A 21071-nucleotide genomic window follows, 5' to 3' on the forward strand; every position below is an offset into this window, starting at 1 on the left:
TAGTTCATGATCAGTTTAATAGATGGTGCTGTTTACAATAAAATGGCGGTTGTTCGCTCGCTTAACTATTAAACACTAAATATTAGAAAGCGCTTTATTTATAGCGCTTTTTTATTTTGCATAAATATTTTTTTATTTTTTGAACTGAGCTTCAGTTTGATTTGAAACAAAAGTATGAACAGTAAATTACTGCACCCTTCTAAGATTAATCATTGTCTAAGTAGGTAATCACCATGTTGTTTTAAATAGTGTTTTTGTAATATTGAGTTGTCTTGATTTCTATACATTTGTTCTATTAACACGAATGGATCAAAAGGTAAAAGTCTGAATTGATTTCTAAAATACCTGGCTTTTAGTTTCTCTCCCAGAACAGACAATAATGTTGACTAATCATCTATGTAAGTATGGTTTTCGATAAATTCAGTTAATACAATACATTCATCAATTTTCGGCAACAGCAGATCTTACTATTTATTTTAATTCTAATTTAGAAATATAGATGGCGTGCTTTTACTGTGTAGTCATTCACACTTAGTAGTTTACACTTGTCAGTTTGTATTCTGTGGATAATTTTGTCACTCCTTCTATTGACCAATAGAATGGCCAGAGCGTCTATCTTTAAATTCTGGTTGGCTAATAGAATTTGCCAAGAAAAGTAACATTTTGATTGAGACTCAAACTTTTTTTAACAATTTATTGGTTTGGTGGAATTATTTTATCTTTCAAACTTGTCTCAATAAAACAATTTTAATAATGACCCATTTTACACAGAATTTAAATAATTGTACATACCTACTTACAAATTATCGATACCTCTGGGCTCAAAGGTCGTAAAGGACAAAATACCGAAAATGAGTTTTTTATACAGTTGTACTCAGAATTTAATTCTCTATCGATCTGTATATTTAGTTTGTCGAAATTCTCAAAAAAAGTGCCTTTACGATCCATCATATTTGATAAGATATACAGAATTCATCGTGAAAATTGGGATGTAAATACCATTTGATTTTTTAGTACAGTTAGCATGGTAGTAAAGAACAAGTAAACACAAATTTTTGGGCGTATAATGTACATGTAGTATAATCTATTGTCCTATACAACCCAAATTTTCATACCAAAGTCTAAATAATTTGTCCTTTACGCCCTTAGATTATCTAAATAAATATTTTAAAAATCTACAAAGAGAGGATATTAAAACAACTGAGTAGGTACATTTTATAGACGTTTCTTATTGTATTTAAGAATGTGCGTTTAGAACAAACGAAAGAACTAAGAAATCATCAAAAATATGTAATAAAACTATTTTAGAGTGTAACGTTTATGTGATTTGTACATTAAAAAATGATGACATCTATCCACATCGGGTAAAGTAATGATGCTTTTTATTATTTCTCATATTTGACGAAACTAGGTATTTGTCAGGTAAAAGATAATTAAAAGATGATTTAACAAAATGAAAACATGCTATAAAATAACGTATTGCCTAATGAAGTTAGGATAGTCATCAAACAAATTTGAAAAATGAAAAAGCTAGATGAGAAAAAGAAGTCACCTTACTGTAGTATCATAAGGTGTCATTATTACCCGACTGCAGAAGGAGGGTTATGTTTTTTCGAGTGTATATATGTTTTGTATGCATAAATCATACAAATGCTACGCTTTACAATTGTTTTTAATTATTTCCTAGTAATTTTGACTAACGTTCTTTTGAGTTTTGACTGTAACAATTATAATAAATAAGTATAGTTTCTAAAGTTATTTGGATCAGCTAATAAAGTATAACTAGTAGGAAAAATATTTACGCTTAACATGGGAAAATGTGTATAGTGTCAGTTTAGACTTAATGTACTAAAAAGCGTGAATGCACTTTTTTTCGAAGTTATATTTTTATATTAAAAATAATTGGCTTTTAAAAACTGTAATAGGTAAGAGTATAGTAAGTGGATGTACTTTACTGGAATGAAAAACTTCCTACTTGTAATCTTACTTACCTAACATTTCTACTTTTGTACCAAGTACAATGACATAATTTCAAGCTATTATGAATAACAATGTTTATTCTATTTAGAATTTAGAATAATCATAGTTTGGTTTTCGTTTGTCCTTATAATTCTATCCTATCTGCAGTATCATAAGGTCAACTGGTTGACAGACTGCCCTATAGAATTAAGTCCGCCATTTGTAGTTTTTCGAAACAATAGTAATGATTAAATAAATAAATAAAATTAAATTGGTTTTGGCTTTTTGTGTAAAGTAGACATTTTATGAAGTTTTATTTAAAAACGTTATGATATTTATTTTCTAAAATCGCTCTTATATCGGAAATGGTATCTATTCTAGTTCGAAGATATCAAAATTTCTGCTTGCTTAAATAATAGTTTCATAAATTGTGTGCATTAAATCTTGAAGCCATGAAAAATCATTTTATTTCATTTAAAATACCATAATTCATTAAAAATATGTGAAGAAATCGCACCCTTAATAATGAATGGGCACAACTCCAAAATTCAGTTTTTTGGGAAAAGCCAAAAAACCAATCGGCGGATCGCGGTTTTTTACATAATTGGCTCTAAAATCTTTATTTTATCAGCTACAACTTTCAAATTAAGCATACTTCATCACTGGTATCTGTTATATAATTTGACATAAGACATTTTTGAAAATATTGATTATGAGTATTTAAAAAAATTGTTTAAAAAAATATTTCAAAGTTAGGCCTTTATTTTACTATTTCTGTTGTTGTGATTTTGGGTATTACTTGTACTTGTGCCCATCTAATCCTTAGGCTGAATTGTTTTATATGGCATATTCCCTAATATTGCTCTCTAATATTGAAAAATAAGTGTATTATTCGATTTTTATATTGATTTACGCCCAATAACATTGGGGACAATTATTGTGCGGTATAGTAGCTTATAGCCAATTCAGTATAAGAGTAGGGTGCTGAATACTAGAAAATTATTAGATATGTCGAATTAGATTAAAATAAAGACTATTTCTCTGAGAAAACCGACATGAAAATACTAATTTTATGCATTCAAAATATTTTTACTTAGATAGATAGGGACTCTTACCCTATAAAAAATATGTTTTTCATCAAATAAAGAAAAAACCTACAAAAACTTTTTCTGTAAGTTTTTCTGTTATGGATTTGTTCAGGATAATCACTTATTAAAGTCCAACAGCCAGTACCTTGGTATCTTTTTTCCACTATCCTGCTGTCCTGGTGGAAGGAACCGTTCTCCTTGTCCCTTACTATAATCACCCACATTATGTGGGAATCAGTTCAAATGGCTATTGTAAAAAATACAATTTAATACTCAAATTGGCGTGTGTAATTTTTGAAGGATTTTAGCAACCAATTTTGAACACAAGAATATCTATTCTGGTGTTCTAACATTCCCCAAAAAATATTTTACTACTAAAGCACCTTAGCCATGCTTCAGATTCAATTTGTGTTATATGGTTTACAAATACAGTCTTTTATAAGAGCACGGATTTGCAGTCCATCGAAGATAGCTGCTTTTAATTTTTCCGTACTCATCATCATTTTGCTTTTGATCATTTTAGTGATTAGAAAGCTCAATACATATCTTTGGCCCTCCAAATAGAAGCCCTTTACGTCCTGCTTGACTTCAGTATTGCAAAGAGTCTAGGTACACAAGGTTTACGACGATATTGGACACCCAATATTTATTTATTTTGTACAATTTTTATCCCAGAGTATGCTTGGTTTGTTATCACAAACTCCGTGATCTTTTTTCTTTGCTTTTGTGTGCAATATTTGCCACATATTAATAAAAACTGTTAGTGGTGTTAACACAAGATTTCATTACGAACTCATATTTTTTAAGACAAAAAGCACTTTAGAACTTAAATTTAGACAAACTGAAAATTTCAAGGTCTAATAGCTGATCAGTAAAATTATAGTAACTTAATACGTGAAAAGATAATTTTAAAATAAATTCGATGTATCCTCAGTCCTCAGAATCTGAATGATTAATTAGCATCAATTTATGTGACCGTAATAAATTAATGAATAATTATAATTAAAAATTATAACACTAACATATTAAAGTAATTCACCTTTTGGCTGACTAGTGCGTTTATTCATAAAATAAACAATGAAAAAAGCCAACCCGAGCCCCGAGCGAACGTTAATAGCCTTAACACGTAGGTATGTCTCTTATTTTATTAATCATTAGTTTATTTGTCGGGAGGTATTTCATAACCACCGCTTTATTTCTTAGCATCGCGATAAAACATTCTATAGGCTCCTAATCAACTAATAGGTATGAAAATTAATACCAAGAAGCAAATTACTTTTATAGGAGAGTTGTAAATTTAACTACAAACACCCATCCATGGTCCGCCTAACTAAAGTTAAAGTTATATTTTATAATTTTCTATGATTAACGGGACTTTATCAATGTAATAAAAATGAAAATGTAACATATTATTAGAAATATATGGAATTAATTAGACTTAGCTCACTAACACTTACTTAAAAGTTTGTCACACAAAGGCACAACTCCAAATTGGACCACAGTCGCGGGGGCCGGATTCGACAAATATCGGCATGTCTCTGATTCAGCCCTTCTAGCGGGAAGATAGACGAAAGTATGGAAGGGGCACAAAATGTAGAACTCTTTTATCTGATCATTGTTTTCGATTTCTGTGAAAGCCATCTTGTAGAACTGACGAAAATGTGCCTCTCTAGTACAAAAAGTAAAAAACCAAAAATTTTGAGTTGTGCCCCTATATTATTAAGGGTGCGAAATGGTATATTACATATCAAATACCATAAAACATTAAATATTTAAGCTAAATTATCAATTTGCCCTTGCATAATACCTTACCTGGGTGTTCCGTTACGACCTATGAAAACCTATAAAACTATGTAAATTGTCCTTTATTACCTTGATTTTGTAGTTTTGTAAAATAAAAATAGACTTACGCCCTGAGTAAATTGCCTAGGACGAATATTTGAGGGGCGTAAAGGTCTTTTTATTGTAATTTTGAGGGCGTAAAGGAAATCTATCTCAGTAAATACTGCCCTAGTCCTACCCTGTAATGCCTCTTCGGAAAATGCTGTGAATTCTAAGCACTTTCTTCTTAGATCATATTCTAATAGCTCAAAAAACAAAAAAGTTATTGTCGAATAAAAAAATAAAAAATCGTTTTTTGCTTCTCCTGAAAAGTCGTACTTTGTCCTTTACGACCTTTGAGCCCAGAGGTATCGTTATGTAGGAACAACGTTTGCCTCCTATCACATAAAAAAAAAAAAAATCATAAGCAGAAACGGATTACTTATTTACCTACCCACCACAGTAATTTTTAGGGTTCCGTACCTCAAAAGGTAAAAACGGAACCCTTATAGGATCACTTTGTTGTCCGTCTGTCTGTCTGTCAAGACCCTTTATCTCAAGAACGCGTAGACGTATCAATCTGAAATTCACATGAAATACTCAGGTTTTTTTCTCCGTGAAAAGACCAACAAGACAAAAATGAAAAAACCAACATAATATCAAAAGCCACGGACTTTCAAATAGAAAAAGAGAAGTAAAATAACTGTTATGCTGCTTTGCCTAACCTAAGGTTAGCTGGTAGAGAATGCATGGCATTAAGTTCGCCTTTTTGTACTGCTTTTTATTTTGAGTGCAATATAAAGTTTTTAAATAAATAAATAAATAAGGTGGAGTGTTTGTAATTGCTAACGGTGAAACTTCGTCGTCGTACCTATCCTTCGTATGTCGTATCGAAAATCCTAGAAGTATCTAACCGGCCTTAAGAGTCCTGTTTAGGAAGAAGTAGGGAACAACGACATTGCCGATAATTGCCTTATTTCCAAAATTCAACCTTCATAAGTTTGATAAATTCATCTACGGGAAAATGCATTAAACTTGAAAATAAATTAACACAAACTGTTTAGAATGGGCATTCTTATTTATACTTATGATCATATGCCTGCCCATTTTTAGGGTTCCGTAGTCCTGACAAGGAACCCCCCCTCTAAAAACTAAACTGTAAGCTTGAAAAATCTGGAAAAATTCGTAATAATACTGCTTTTCATGGACTTTCAAGGAAAACTATAGCGGTTAAGATAGATCACTTAGTTTAAGAGTAATAGTCATTTGACTCATGTATTATAAAATTACTTAACCAGTAAAAATCCTTAGAAGAAAATATGAAAAGTGACTTCAGATGGAGTAATTGCTTGCTTCTGAAATATAGTATTGTGGTAACGACGGACAACTACGGAACCCTACACTGCGCGTGGCACGACACGCACTTGCCCAATTTTTATTCAGTTATTTATGATTTTTATTTGCCTTTTACAGATGAAGAATAATATTTAACAAACCTCCTCTCAGCTTGGAAGATATTGCCAAGCAGGCCCTCCGCCGCTCGAGGAGCACTAGAGCTGGTGGGTACGTTTATTCATTAAAAAAAATGCTGAAACTTCGTTGTATACAGACAGGATAATACCAATTAAACTATTTATTATTTTTCAGCAAACAAAAACAGGGTCTTCATGGACCCTCCAAGGGAGACCCAGGAGCCCGCGAGCCTGGAGACAGAGTTCTTCGGATAATTTCGGGCTCAGAAGACGCGTCGAAGGAGAGTCCAAAAAATGTCAGCAGTTCACAGCTATCATTTTTAGATGGCCTGACCGGCCAACCGGCTACAAAAAACTATGCGCTTACGAAGTTCGAGGGTAAATACATTTTTTAATACTTTCATCAAAGTACAATTTGTGACTCAAGCGTGTGGTGACGCAATCATTTAAACCTACTTCCATTTCCAATAACATCTAAAAAAGTGAAAAAGAAACAATCAATAGAAAAGGTACAATTTGAGAACTTCATTACAGACCGGAGAATACTATTAATCTATTTATTATTCTTCATTAAACAAAAACAGGGTCTTCGTGGATCCTCGGAAGGAGACTCATGAAGATAGGATATTTCTTTATGATTTTTCTTTGCCTTTTACAGATGAAAAATAATAATAAACTTCAAAACTTGGAGGATTTTGCGAAGCAGGCCCTGCGCCGCTCGAGGAGCACTAGGGTTGGTACGTTTATACTTATTTAAAACAAATGCTGAAACTTCATTGTATACAGGAGAATACCAATAACATACTCAACAATTTTTTTTTCAGTTAACAAAAACAGGGTCTTCGTGGATTCTCGAAAGGAGACACATGAGGATAGGATATTTCTTTATGGTTTTTCTTTGCCTCTTACAGATGGAGAATTAATGAATATGGATGAATTAGTCAAACAAGTCCTGCATCGTCCGAGCCTGATACGTTTCCTCTTTACCAACAAGGAAATTTTGAGTAACTAATATTATTTTTACGTAGGAACCACTAATTATTAAACTGTACCTACTGATATTTATTTTTTTAAGGGAAGGGAAGAAGTTTATATGACAGTGATAGGACATTTAACTCTCCGAACATTCCGGGAGCTCGTCTAGGATTGTGCTTGATTTGTAACATACATTTTCTACTTGTTTATATTATTATATTATTCTTGTATTACACCGTGAGTACAGTGAGTATCTAGTGACCTCGCAAAATGTATTGAAAGGATTAGATGTAAATTTATAATCATGGACAAAAAATAAAAGTGATTTTATTTGCCTTTATAAATAAATATGCAGGTAGGTAATGTTTTCCTTTTTATTTGCCACTTTTTATTTATTTATGATTTTTCTTTGCCTTTTACAGATGAAGAATAATAACAAACCTCCTCTCAAGTCCTCTCAGCTTAGAAGATTTTGCCAAACAGGCCCTGCGCCGCTCAAGTAGAACTAGGGCTGGTAAGTTTACTCATTTAAAACTAATGCTAGAACTTCATTGTACATACAGACAGGAGAATACCATATTCAACTATTTATTATTTTTCAGCAAACAAAAACAGGGTCTTCATGGACCCTCCAAGGGAGACCCAGGAGCCCGCGAGCCCGGAGACAGAGTTCTTCGGATATCTCGGGCTCAGAAGACGCGTCGAAGGATAGTCCGAAAAATGACAGCAGTTCACAGCCTGACCGGCCAACCGGCTACAAAAAACTATGCGCTTACGAAGTTCGAGGGTAAATACATTTTTTAATACTTTCATCAAAGTACAATTTGCGACTTAAGCGTGTGGTGACGCAATCATTTAAACCTACGTCCATTTCCAAAAACATCTAAAAAAGTGAAAAAGAAACAATCAATAGAAAAGGTACAATTTGAGAACTTCATTACAGACCGGAGAATACTATTAATCTATTTATTATTCTTCATCAAACAAAAACAGGGTCTTCGTGGATCCTCGGAAGGAGACTCAGGAAGATAGGATATTTCTTTATCATTTTTTTTTGCCTTTTAGAGATGAAGAATAATAATAAACCTTTTAACTTGGAGGATTTTGCCAAGCAGGCCCTCCGCCGCTCGATGAGCCCTAGGGCAGGTACGTTTACTCATTTAAAACAAATGCTGAACCTTCGATGTATACAGACAGAAAAATACCATATTTAACTATTTATTATTTTTCAGCAAACAAAAACAGAGACCCAGGAGCCCGCGAGCCCGGAGACAGAGTTCTTCGGGTATCTGCCGACGTGCCGACGAAGATCAGAAAAATTACATTCATCTGAAGATGGCCAGGCCAGCCAACCGGCTACAAAAATCTATGCAGCTACGAAGTTTGAGGGTAATATTTTTTTAATACTTTTATCAAAGTACAATCTACAACGCAAGCGTGTGGTAGAGCCACCATCTAAACCTACATCAATTCCAAAAACACCTATAAAGTAAAAAAGAAACTATCAGAAGAAAAGGTACAATTTGAGAACTTCATTACAGACCGGAGAATACTAAGTATTAAACTATTTATTATTCTTCATCAAACAAAAACAGGGTCTTCATGGATCCTAGGAAGGAGACTCAGGAAGATAGGATAATTTTCTTTATGATTTTTCTTTACTTTTTACAGATGAAGAACAACAATAAACACTTGAGTTTAGAGCAGTTTGCCAAACAGGCCCTTCGACGCTCGAGGAGCACTAGGGCTGGTACGTTTACACATTTAAAACAAATGCTGAAACTTCGTTGTGTACAGACAGGAGAATACCATATTAACTATTTATTATTTTTCAGCAAACAAAAACAGGGTCTTCATAGACCCTCCACGGGAGACCCAGGAGCCCGCGAGCCCGGAGACAGAGTTCTTCGGGTATCTCGCAGAGATAAGACGCGCCGACGAAGATCAGAAAAATTACATTCATCTGAAGATGGCCAGGCCAGCCAACCGGCTACAAAAATCTATGCAGCTACGAAGTTCGAGGGTAATATTTTTTTAATACTTTTATCAAAGTACAATCTACAACGCAAGCGTGTGGTAGAGCCACCATCTAAACCTACATCAATTCCAAAAACACCTATAAAGTAAAAAAGAAACTATCAGAAGAAAAGGTACAATTTGAGAACTTCATTACAGACCGGAGAATACTAAGTATTAAACTATTTATTATTCTTCATCAAACAAAAACAGGGTCTTCATGGATCCTAGGAAGGAGACTCAGGAAGATAGGATATTTCTTTATGATTTTTCTTTACTTTTTACAGATGAAGAACAACAATAAACACTTGAGTTTAGAGCAGTTTGCCAAACAGGCCCTTCGACGCTCGAGGAGCACTAGGGCTGGTACGTTTACACATTTAAAACAAATGCTGAAACTTCGTTGTGTACAGACAGGAGAATACCATATTAACTATTTACTATTCTTCATCAAACAAAAACAGGGTCTTCGTGGATCCTCGGAAGGAGACTCAGAAAGATAGGATATTTATTGTTCAAGGCTGGTGATAAATGTGACCCCTCTAATTTTCGACCGATTTCTATTCTACCAGTACTTAGCAAAATTTTTGAGAAAATTATATTCCACCAACTTCTGTCTCACTTTAATTTAAACAAATTATTACACAATAAGCAATTTGGTTTTACGAAAGGTAGAAACACTACTGACGCTGGGGTAGCGCTACTGAAACACGTCTTTAATGCTTGGGAGAGTAAAAAGGCCGCTGTTGGTATTTTCGTTTGATTGTGTAGACCACCAAACCTTACTAAACAAATTGCGACATTATGGTGTTTCGAATAAGTCACTTGATCTGTTGAACTCGTACCTCACAGACAGAAAACAAAAAGTTTGTATTGACGGAACTGAGTCTTCTGGAGCACCTCTCACTATGGGTGTGCCGCAGGGATCAATATTAGGACCTTTGCTATTTCTTATTTATATGTATTAATGACCTACCTTACTTTGTAAAAGATCTGTGTGATATTGTGTTATTTGCTGATGACACATCTCTCATTTTCAAAGTTGATAGAGGGAAACTAAATTTTGACGATAGTAATGACACACTCTCACAAGTTCTACATTGATTCACTGTTAACAACTTATTGTTAAATGCAAACAAACTAAGTGCATTAAATTTACCTTACCTAATGTGAGGCAGGTTTCCACGCAATTAATGGTGAAAAATTAACCATTAAATAGCATAAATTCCACAACATTCTTGGGAATCACTTTAGATGCTAAACTTCAGTGGGGTCCTCATATTGAAACTTTGTCAAAAAGGCTCAGTTCGGTTGCTTTTGCAGTGAGAAAGATAAGGCAATTAACTGACATTGAAACGGCAAGGCTAGTGTATTTTAGCTATTTTCACAGTATAATGTCATACGGCATATTGTTGTGGGGCTCAGCCGCAGACATTGAAACTGTGTTTGTTTTGCAGAAGAGAGCAGTGCGGGCCATTTATAACCTTGGACCCCGATTTTCCTTGAAAGATTTTTTTAAGGAAATTAACATACTGACAGTAGCTTTACAGTTCATTTATGAAAACCTTTTATACGTTCGCAAAAATATAGAGCAATTCACGAAAAAGAGCGATTTGCATAATTTTAATACAAGAAATAAAAATAAACTTGCCGTTCCAAATTTCAGACTGCATAAAATTGGTAATTCATTCATGGGTAAATGTAATTATTTAATAAATTACCACAAACTGTTGTAATAATAAATTCAAAGCACATATTAAAAGTACCTTAATGAAAAAGGGCTACTATAAAGTCGATGATTATTTTAAAAGATAAAAATGTTTGGGATGCGTAACTGCCTAGCTCGCATAAATATTCGCATAAATATTTATAACTGTGTACTTTAAAAACCTGTAAACCTTTGAAAAAGAGGCTGACAATAGTGTCCGAGTTTCTTGCGCTGCTTCTTCTCAGCACTGGCCCATTTATTGTCCTGAAGCAGTGGTAGGGTTATACTGGGACGTGTAAAAGTGCTTTTTTAAAGCCTACTTACAAAAATAAATGAGTTTTATGACTTTTTAATTAAAAACTGACAGCAGTGAAGATGGCCTGACAGGCCAACTAGCTTCAAAAGACTACGACGTGCCTTCGAAGTTCGAGAGAAAATATTTTTTTAAATACTGCACACCTCTTAGAGAGATATCGAACTTGCACTGTTACATACTTTTATTTACTGTTACATTATTTTTAGTCGGTGTCTTCTCCGAGGGATGCGCAATTAGCCAGGGCGCGGAATTAGTCCGCGGAAGACCATGCTATGCTATCAGGAATTAGTGTGCTGACAAGGTGAAATTAATGAGGGAATGCCGGGAAAACTAATTTTCCGGCTTCCAAGTTAAGTGCCTTATGAAATTATATTGGTAGTAATTATATAAGTAGAGTAGCCCCGACGAAGACCCTAGAAATTCCGGCTTTCAAGTTAAGTAATACTTAACTTATGAAATTATTTTGGTTTAATAAAACCAGAAACAGAAGACCTCCTAACTATGTATAAATTTACAACCAACAAAAACAGGGTTTTCGCGGCTCCTAGTAACAAAAAGTCACAAGAGCCTCTGAGGCCGGAGACAGAATTCTTCGGATATCTTGGGCTCAGACCGAGTAGCGCCGACGAAGACACTAAAAATTACAGCAGTGACGTTAGCCTGACAGGCAACCAGCTACAAAAGCTACAATGCCACCACAGATTACGACGCACCTTCGAAGTTCGAGGGAAAATATTTTTTTTTATAAATACTTTCATGAAGCCTGAATAATAAATAGTATATTCTACGGATATCGTACTGTTTAACCTTGTTCAACAACACAACCCTGCGCTGCGCCCCCCTTAGAGATATAATATCGATCTTGCACTGTTACTTTTATTTACTGTTACATTATTTTAAGTCGGCGTCTTCTTCGAGGGATGCGCAATAAGCAAGGGCGTCCGCGGAAGACCATGCTATGCTATCAGGAATAAGTGTGCTGACGAGGGAAAATTAATGAGGGAATGCCGGAAAAACTAATTTTCCGGCTTCCAAGTTAAGTAACTTATGAAATTTTGGTTTAATAAAACCAGAAACAGAAGACCAAACTATGTATAAATTTACAACCAACAAAAACAGGGTCTTTGCGGCGCACCTAGTAACAAGAAGTCACAGGAGCCTCTGAGGCCGGAGACAGAATTCTTCGGGTATCTTGGGCTCAGGCCGAGTAGCGCCGACGAAGACACTAAAAATTACAGCAGTGAAGTTGGCCTGACAGGCAACCAGCTACAAAAGCTACAATGCCACCACAGATTACGACGCGCCTTCGAAGTTCGAGGGTAAATATTTTTAATACTTTCAATATTCTTCGGATTCTCAGGCTCAATCCAAAATAAGCCTACAAAGGAAAGTTGGCGAGCTTGATAAATTTGAAATTATTTTGGCTTAATAAAACCAGAAACAGAAGACCTCCTAACTATGTATAAATTTACAACCAACAAAAACAGGGTTTTTGCGGCTCCTAGTAAGAAGAAGTCACAGGAGCCTCTGAGGCCGGTAACAGAATTCTTCGGGTATCTTGGGCTCAGGCCGAGTAGCGCCGACTAAGACCCTAAAAATTACAGCAGTGAAGTTGGCCTGACAGGCAACCAGCTACAAAAGCTACAATGCCACCACGGATTACGACGCGCCTTCGAAGTTCGAAGGTAAATATTTTTTTAATACTTTCAATATTCTTCGGATTCTCAGGCTCAATCCAAAATAAGCCTACAAAGGAAAGTTGGCGAGCTTGATTTTGAAATTATTTTGGTTTAATAAAACCAGAAACAGAAGACCTCCTAACTATGTATAAATTTACAACCAACAAAAACATGTTTTTGCGTCGCACCTAATAACAAGAAGTCACAGGAGCCTCTGAGGCCGGAGACAGAATTCTTCGGGTATCTTGGGCTCAGGCCGAGTAGCGCCGACGAAGACACTAAAAATTACAGCAGTGAAGTTGGCCTGACAGGCAACCAGCTACAAAAGCTACAATGCCGCCACAGATTACGACGCGCCTTCGAAGTTCGAGGGTAAATATTTTTTAATACTTTCAATATTCTTCGGATTCTCAGGCTCAATCCAAAATAAGCCTACAAAGGAAAGTTGGCGAGCCTGATAAATTTGAAATTATTTTGGCTTAATAAAACCAGAAACAGAAGACCTCCTAACTATGTATAAATTTACAACCAACAAAAACATGTTTTTGCGTCGCACCTAATAACAAGAAGTCACAGGAGCCTCTGAGGCCGGAGACAGAATTCTTCGGGTATCTTGGGCTCAGGCCGAGTAGCGCCGACGAAGACACTAAAAATTACAGCAGTGAAGTTGGCCTGACAGGCAACCAGCTACAAAAGCTACAATGCCGCCACAGATTACGACGCGCCTTCGAAGTTCGAGGGTAAATATTTTTTAATACTTTCAATATTCTTCGGATTCTCAGGCTCAATCCAAAATAAGCCTACAAAGGAAAGTTGGCGAGCCTGATAAATTTGAAATTATTTTGGCTTAATAAAACCAGAAACAGAAGACCTCCTAACTATGTATAAATTTACAACCAACAAAAACATGTTTTTGCGTCGCACCTAGTAACAAAAAGTCACAAGAGCCTCTGAGGCCGGAGACAGAATTCTTCGGGTATCTTGGGCTCAGACCGAGTAGCGCCGACGAAGACACTAAAAATTACAGCAGTGACGTTGGCCTGACAGGCAACCAGCTACAAAAGCTACAATGCCACCACAGATTACGACGCACCTTCGAAGTTCGAGGGAAAATATTTTTTTAAATACTTTCATGAAGCCTGAATAATAAATAGTATATTCTTCGGATATCGTACTGTTTAACCTTGTTCAACAACACAACCCTGCGCTGCGCACCCCTTAGAGATATATCGATCTTGCACTGTTACTTTTATTTACTGTTACATTATTTTAAGTCGGCGTCTTCTTCGAGGGATGCGCAATAAGCAAGGGCGTCCGCGGAAGACCATGCTATGCTATCAGGAATAAGTGTGCTGACGAGGGAAAATTAATGAGGGAATGCCGGAAAAACTAATTTTTCGGCTTCCAAGTTAAGTAACTTATGAAATTTTGGTTTAATAAAACCTGACCTCACCAATCAACTCATGGAAGAGAGACGGAACTTGGTTCTGCAGTCCTCTGAAGATGCTGCTCAGTATCGGCGCCTTAACAGACAGATCTCCAAGTCTTTGACTCGCGACCTACGCCAATTTAATACAGACCGTATTAAAGAGGCGATTGAGCGAAACAGGGGCTCTAAAGTGTTCGCAAGAGATCTGTCTGTTGGCCAAAGTCAACTGACCAAGCTGAAGACAGAGGATGGCGGAGCCATTTCGTCGGGGCCGGAGATATTGGAAGAGGTCGAGAAGTTCTACGGACAATTATACACGAGTGTACGTGCACCTGTCACAAATCTAGCCGAAGACCCAAGAGCTAGACTGACCCGACACTATACCGAAGATATCCCGGACGTCAGTCTGTACGAGATTAGAATGGCTCTCAAACAGCTGAAGAACAACAAGGCACCGGGTGATGATGGAATCACGGCTGAGCTTTTGAAGGCAGGCGGAACGCCGGTACTGAGGGCTCTTCAGAAGCTGTTCAATTCCGTCATCCTCGAAGGAAAAACGCCTACGACATGGCACAGAAGTGTGGTGGTACTCTTCTTCAAAAAAGGTGACAAAACCTTATTGAAGAATTATAGACCCATCTCACTTCTGAGCCATGTCTACAAGCTGTTTTCAAGAGTCATTACGAATCGTCTCGCTCGCAGGCTCGACGACTTCCAGCCTCCCGAACAAGCCGGTTTCCGAAAAGGCTTTAGTACCATAGACCACATACATACGCTAAGGCAGATTATACAGAAGACCGAGGAGTATAATCAACCACTTTGCCTGGCGTTTGTGGATTATGAGAAAGCCTTCGATTCGGTCGAGACCTGGGCAGTGCTACAGTCTCTCCAAAGGTGCCAAATTGACTATCGATATATCGAAGTGTTGAGGGGTTTGTACAAAAACGCCACAATGTCGGTCCGCCTCCAGGATCGGGATTCGAAACCTATCCAGTTGCAGCGAGGGGTAAGACAGGGAGACGTCATATCTCCAAAACTGTTTACCACCGCCCTGGAAGATGTCTTCAAGCTTCTGGACTGGAACGGATTTGGCATAAATATCAACGGCGAGTACATCACCCACCTTCGATTCGCGGACGATATCGTAGTCATGGCTGAGACCTTGGAGGATCTAGGCACAATGCTCGATGGCCTCAGTAGAGCCTCTCAACAAGTGGGCCTCAGAATGAACATGGACAAGACAAAAATCATGTCTAATGTCCGTGTTGCACCCACTCCTCTGAAGGTTGGAGACTCTACACTCGAAGTTGTCGACAATTATGTATACCTGGGACAAACAGTCCAGTTAGGTAGGTCCAACTTCGAGAAAGAGGTCAATCGTCGAATCCAACTCGGATGGGCAGCGTTCGGGAAGCTTCGCCATATACTCATGTCCGAAATACCGCAGTGTCTCAAGACGAAAGTCTTCGAGCAGTGTGTGTTGCCAGTGTTGACATATGGATCCGAAACGTGGTCGCTTACTATGGGCCTCATAAGAAGGCTCAAGGTCACCCAAAGGGCGATGGAGCGGGCTATGCTCGGAGTTTCCCTGCGTGATCGAATCAGAAATGAGGAGATCCGTAGGAGAACCAAAGTAACCGACATAGCTCGCAGAATTGCTAAAATCAAGTGGCAGTGGGCGGGGCACATAGCTCGTAGAGACGATGGCCGTTGGGGCAGGAAAGTTCTCGAGTGGCGACCACGGGCTGGAAAACGTAGCGTGGGCAGGCCTCCTACTAGGTGGACCGACGATCTGGTAAAGGTCGCGGGAAGAGCCTGGATGCGGGCAGCGCAGGACCGTTCATTGTGGAAAACCTTGGGGGAGGCCTTTGTCCAGCAGTGGACGTCATTTGGCTGAAACGAGAACGAAAACCAGAAACAGAAGACCAAACTATGTATAAATTTACAACCAACAAAAACAGGGTCTTTGCGGCGCACCTAGTAACAAGAAGTCACAGGAGCCTCTGAGGCCGGAGACAGAATTCTTCGGGTATCTTGGGCTCAGGCCGAGTAGCGCCGACGAAGACACTAAAAATTACAGCAGTGAAGTTGGCCTGACAGGCAACCAGCTACAAAAGCTACAATGCCACCACGGATTACGACGCGCCTTCGAAGTTCGAAGGTAAATATTTTTTAATACTTTCAATATTCTTCGGATTCTCAGGCTCAATCCAGAATAAGGCTACAAAGGAAAGTTGGCGAGCTTGATAAAGCGACGAGTCAACACCAAAATACATATATGAAGGAAGGCAAAACTAGGGATAACATTCCCGTGTCTGAAATTAAGTAGAATAGTTTTTATTACATTCATTTAATGATTATTTTTCCAGAACTACCATCACGACAAAGTGTGCTGATGAGGGAAAGCCGAAAAAACTTATTTTTTGGCTTCTAAGTTAGGTGAATTAATAATTTAGATCCCATTTTATCAAAACCATAAACTGATGACCTGAAATGTTCTAACATTGTAGAGTACGTAGTTAGCGATTTTAGCAAATCAAGTGTCTATATTCTCACATCGGATGCCATTTGCTTTTCACTTCACTTGGTTCTTCCCGACACTAATAACGAACGACAAAATTAAGTCCGCCTTATGTACACCGTTCTATGTGCATATAAGTTTTAAATAAATAAATAAATAAAAATGATGAACTAACCAAAATAATCTAAATAATTGTTTTTTTTGCAGATTATAAATGGCCCGTGGCGTGGCCGTCTCAGCGCAACATCTGAAGTTTTTTCACTGTCGGCAGTTTTCAAAATTTGAAATTTTCGAAACTTGGCTAAGCCAGGCATTTAATATTACTTTACAACTACAATAAATGTAAACTACACTAAGTAAATAATAATATTTACAGACAATTGAAATTTTATTTTAAAATTGCTTTAAGAAGGTGCGCCCTGCTGGAATCTACAGTCAAGAAGTTGTAAAGTTGGAAAAAGTAAGAAAACAATGATTTCTGTACTGAAAATGCCACAATATTAAACTTTATGTGAATACAATAAAGCCTCAAAGTAAAATAACCACTAGCTAGGATGAAGCGGTCTACACGACAACACTAGAATTTTATTATAAAAAGCAAAGCACTATTGTCAAAACCTTTTAATTTGATCCAATACAAAATATAGACTTTCCCTGCACTATACTTTTAAATAGTCGTCTGTTTACGCTATTTTAAACACTTGTTTCTTTCATTTGTTTAGTTTATTATCCCAAAATAAATTATTATTAGAATGAACTTCACAAAAATTATAGCTATCCTTTGTTTATTTTGTATATTGTAATAAATGAAAATTCTAATTCCTAAAACTGGAAACATGGCCAAGCCAGTCATTTATAATATTATCAACTACATACTAACAAAAATGTAGACTACATTAGGTAAATGTTTACATTTCATTCAAAATAGCTTTTGCACGGGCCACACCCGCCGCGCGCCGGTTTCAAGTTGCAAAGTCGAAAAATGCAAGAAAATACAATTTATGTTAACAATCAATTCAACATTATACGACTAGGTAAAACAAAGCAGACAGGCAATCAACAAGATGAAATTACCACATCATATCCTTTTGGTTGTTTTGTGGTTTATTTTTTGTGTTTTATTAAAAGACACAAGTCAACGACAGCCAAGTTCTGAAGTAATTTAGTTCCAACAGATCACTCCATAAAAAGCCAAGAACCAAACTTTGTTTAAATTTATGAGTAAGATAAGTTTTGCAGTTTGTCACAAAATATTATAAAATAGAAACAACTGCGAAAAGCAATTCCATCCAGAGTATTCCTGGAAGTATAAATAAATAGTTGGAAAGCACCAAACGACAAAAATTGACTTTCACAAGACATTTATAATGAAAATGCGAATATCTGTACTAGAAACATGGCCCAGCCAGGGATTTACATGATTTACAATAAGTATTAGTACATAAAATTGCAATAAATGTAGACACAAGTCAACAAGACACAAGTACCTACACATATATTATGTATTTATAGACAGTTCAAAATTTTGAAATTGCTATAAGAACCTTTTGTTTTCCCTTCTAGCACCGCCAAACAATTTTTTAAATCTTAATATTTTTTTACCGAAGGTAAACTGGAAGAGAATGCCTTTATGGCAATAAATTCGCCTTGTGTACCAATTTATATGGCATAAAAGCTTAAATAAATAAACTTTATCTTTCAAAGATCACCAAAAAAGGACGATCACCAAAATTCAAAACAACTTTTGCACGGGCCACACCCGGCTTGAAACTACCTCCATGTTGCAAAGATGAAAAATGCAAGAAAACAACGATTTCAGAACTGAAAATGCCACAATTCAACATTATTATGACCACAACAAAGCTGTTAATCAACCACCAAGATGAAATTACCACATCAACGCTGGACATTCAACCAAATTATGATTTGTAGAACTAAGACCCGTTAAAAATATACCTGTTAGAAGATTTGAAGTGGTTCCTCAAATATATTTTCCCAACCAATCGACACAATCAATATTCAGATGACAAAAGCAAAATAAGAATATCCCCAAAGGGTGAAAATTCACAAATTAATCGAATTGGAATAACCGTAAAAGCTTACGTGCCAACAGGCAGAATTGGAAAAAGTGTGTGAGCGGAGTTTTAAAACCAATTAACGGTAATGCGATAGGGATGCCAGTTTAAAATCGTAGTTTTAGTAGTTTTCGAGAGATATTTATAATTTCGAATTTATTTAATTATTGCGACAAAACTAAAATGTGGTTTTAACAAGAGCGTTGCGTGCCACGCGCAGTGTAGAATTCTGTAGTTGTCCGTCGTTAACACAATGTATTTCAGAAGCAAGCAATTACTTCATCTAAAGTCACTTTTAATATTTTCTTTTAATTTATTTTTATCAGGTAGAATTTTTATAATACATGAGTTAAACGACGATTACTCTTAAACTAACTTATCTATCTTAACCGTTATAGTTTTCCTTGAAAGTTCATGAAAAGCAGTATTATTATGATTTTTTCCAGATTTTTCAAGCCAACAGTGTTTAGTTTTTAGAGGGGGGGAGACGCCCTGCTCGAATAAAAATTGACACTTTAAACTTTAAATCGAATAATTTCCAAATTTTATTCCACCACTTTGTCGGCGTGATTAATATAGGTACATACTTACCTCCACAAAATTACAGCTCTAGTGCCAATAGTTTCCAAGCAAAATCTCGGACGGACAGACAGATAGACGGACATAACGAAACTATATGGGTTCCTTGTCAGGACTACGGAACCCTAAAAAGTAGTACGAGTAGGTGTTGTTGTAACTCTAATCTTGATCCAACTTCTATGAAAATAACGTCAAAAAATTGTAAGAAAAGTTTTTGCAGGTTAATCAAATACATTACTAGAATTTATACGACATAGCTTTTGCCCGCGGCTTCACCCGCGTGAATTGTAGTTTGTCACAGATCGTCATAATTTATAGCCTATATGTTATTCTGGGTTATAAACAATAATACTGTAAAGTTTCATCAAAATCCGTTCAGTAGTTTTTGCGTGAAAGAGTAACAAACGTCCAGACATCTACACAAACTTTATAGGTAATATTAGACGATAGTAGGATTAAATCCAACATGATCTAATTAAACAAGTAAGTACCTAAGTATGTAGGTAAAACCGAAAAAGAGTATTAAAGCCAATACCACCAATACGCACTGTCAGCATTCGCTTTATTGCACTAGTTGAAAATGAAAAATGAAAAAGTATTTATTTAAATAGGCACAGGTTACATTTTGCATTACAAAATATTAATAAAGGCAAGATGTGTTAACAATAACAGTAAGAAAAAAAAAAGCAAGATGTATATCAATAACAGTGGGCCCCAAACTAGGCATAGCCTGTATCTTGGTTGAATACATACATATAAATAAAATAGTAAGAAGTACCACAGTCGAATCGAATGATATTTACCTTGTATATTATTTTATTGGATAATGGCAACTTAACCTTTCCGTTCATCTAAATTGAAAAAAAAAAAAACTAATTCCTAAACTACCTTCCTAATGATTTATTTTTATTGCCCTACCGACAGTGGTCACTGTCTAGTATTTGAAATCCTTATTAATTTAGTCATAATTGGCCTACAAAATCTTACTAAAAACATTGTTATACAAATTCATATTGTGCTGTGTACTATTAATATCCATAAATAAATTAATTTCAGTACATAAATTATATTTGTATGATCTTAACTTAGTTTATTCCAATTAAAATTTCCTTTCTTTTGATTTGACTGATAAAATATTTGTACGTCAGCTTGCAGGCTGAATACATGGGAATCATTTATTAGCTATAAGATCTGTTTTGTTTTACAAAACAGATCATGTAATTAATTGTATTCTAGCAAATAAATTATTGAATTTGAATTTGAGTGCTGCTGCTGCTGAGTTACACCTGTATTCTAGGTAAGAATAATCAAACCGATTATGCCTTTATTCTATCTTTGCTATAAGGAAATTCCATATTTTTTTTTTTTTTTTCAGATAATTGATGGGCTCAGGTACCTACCGACTGACAGCTTTTTAAATTCTATGGGTAGGT

This window comes from Ostrinia nubilalis, chromosome 15 (assembly GCF_963855985.1).
Source record: "Ostrinia nubilalis chromosome 15, ilOstNubi1.1, whole genome shotgun sequence".
Classification (NCBI taxonomy): Eukaryota; Metazoa; Arthropoda; class Insecta; order Lepidoptera; family Crambidae; genus Ostrinia; species Ostrinia nubilalis.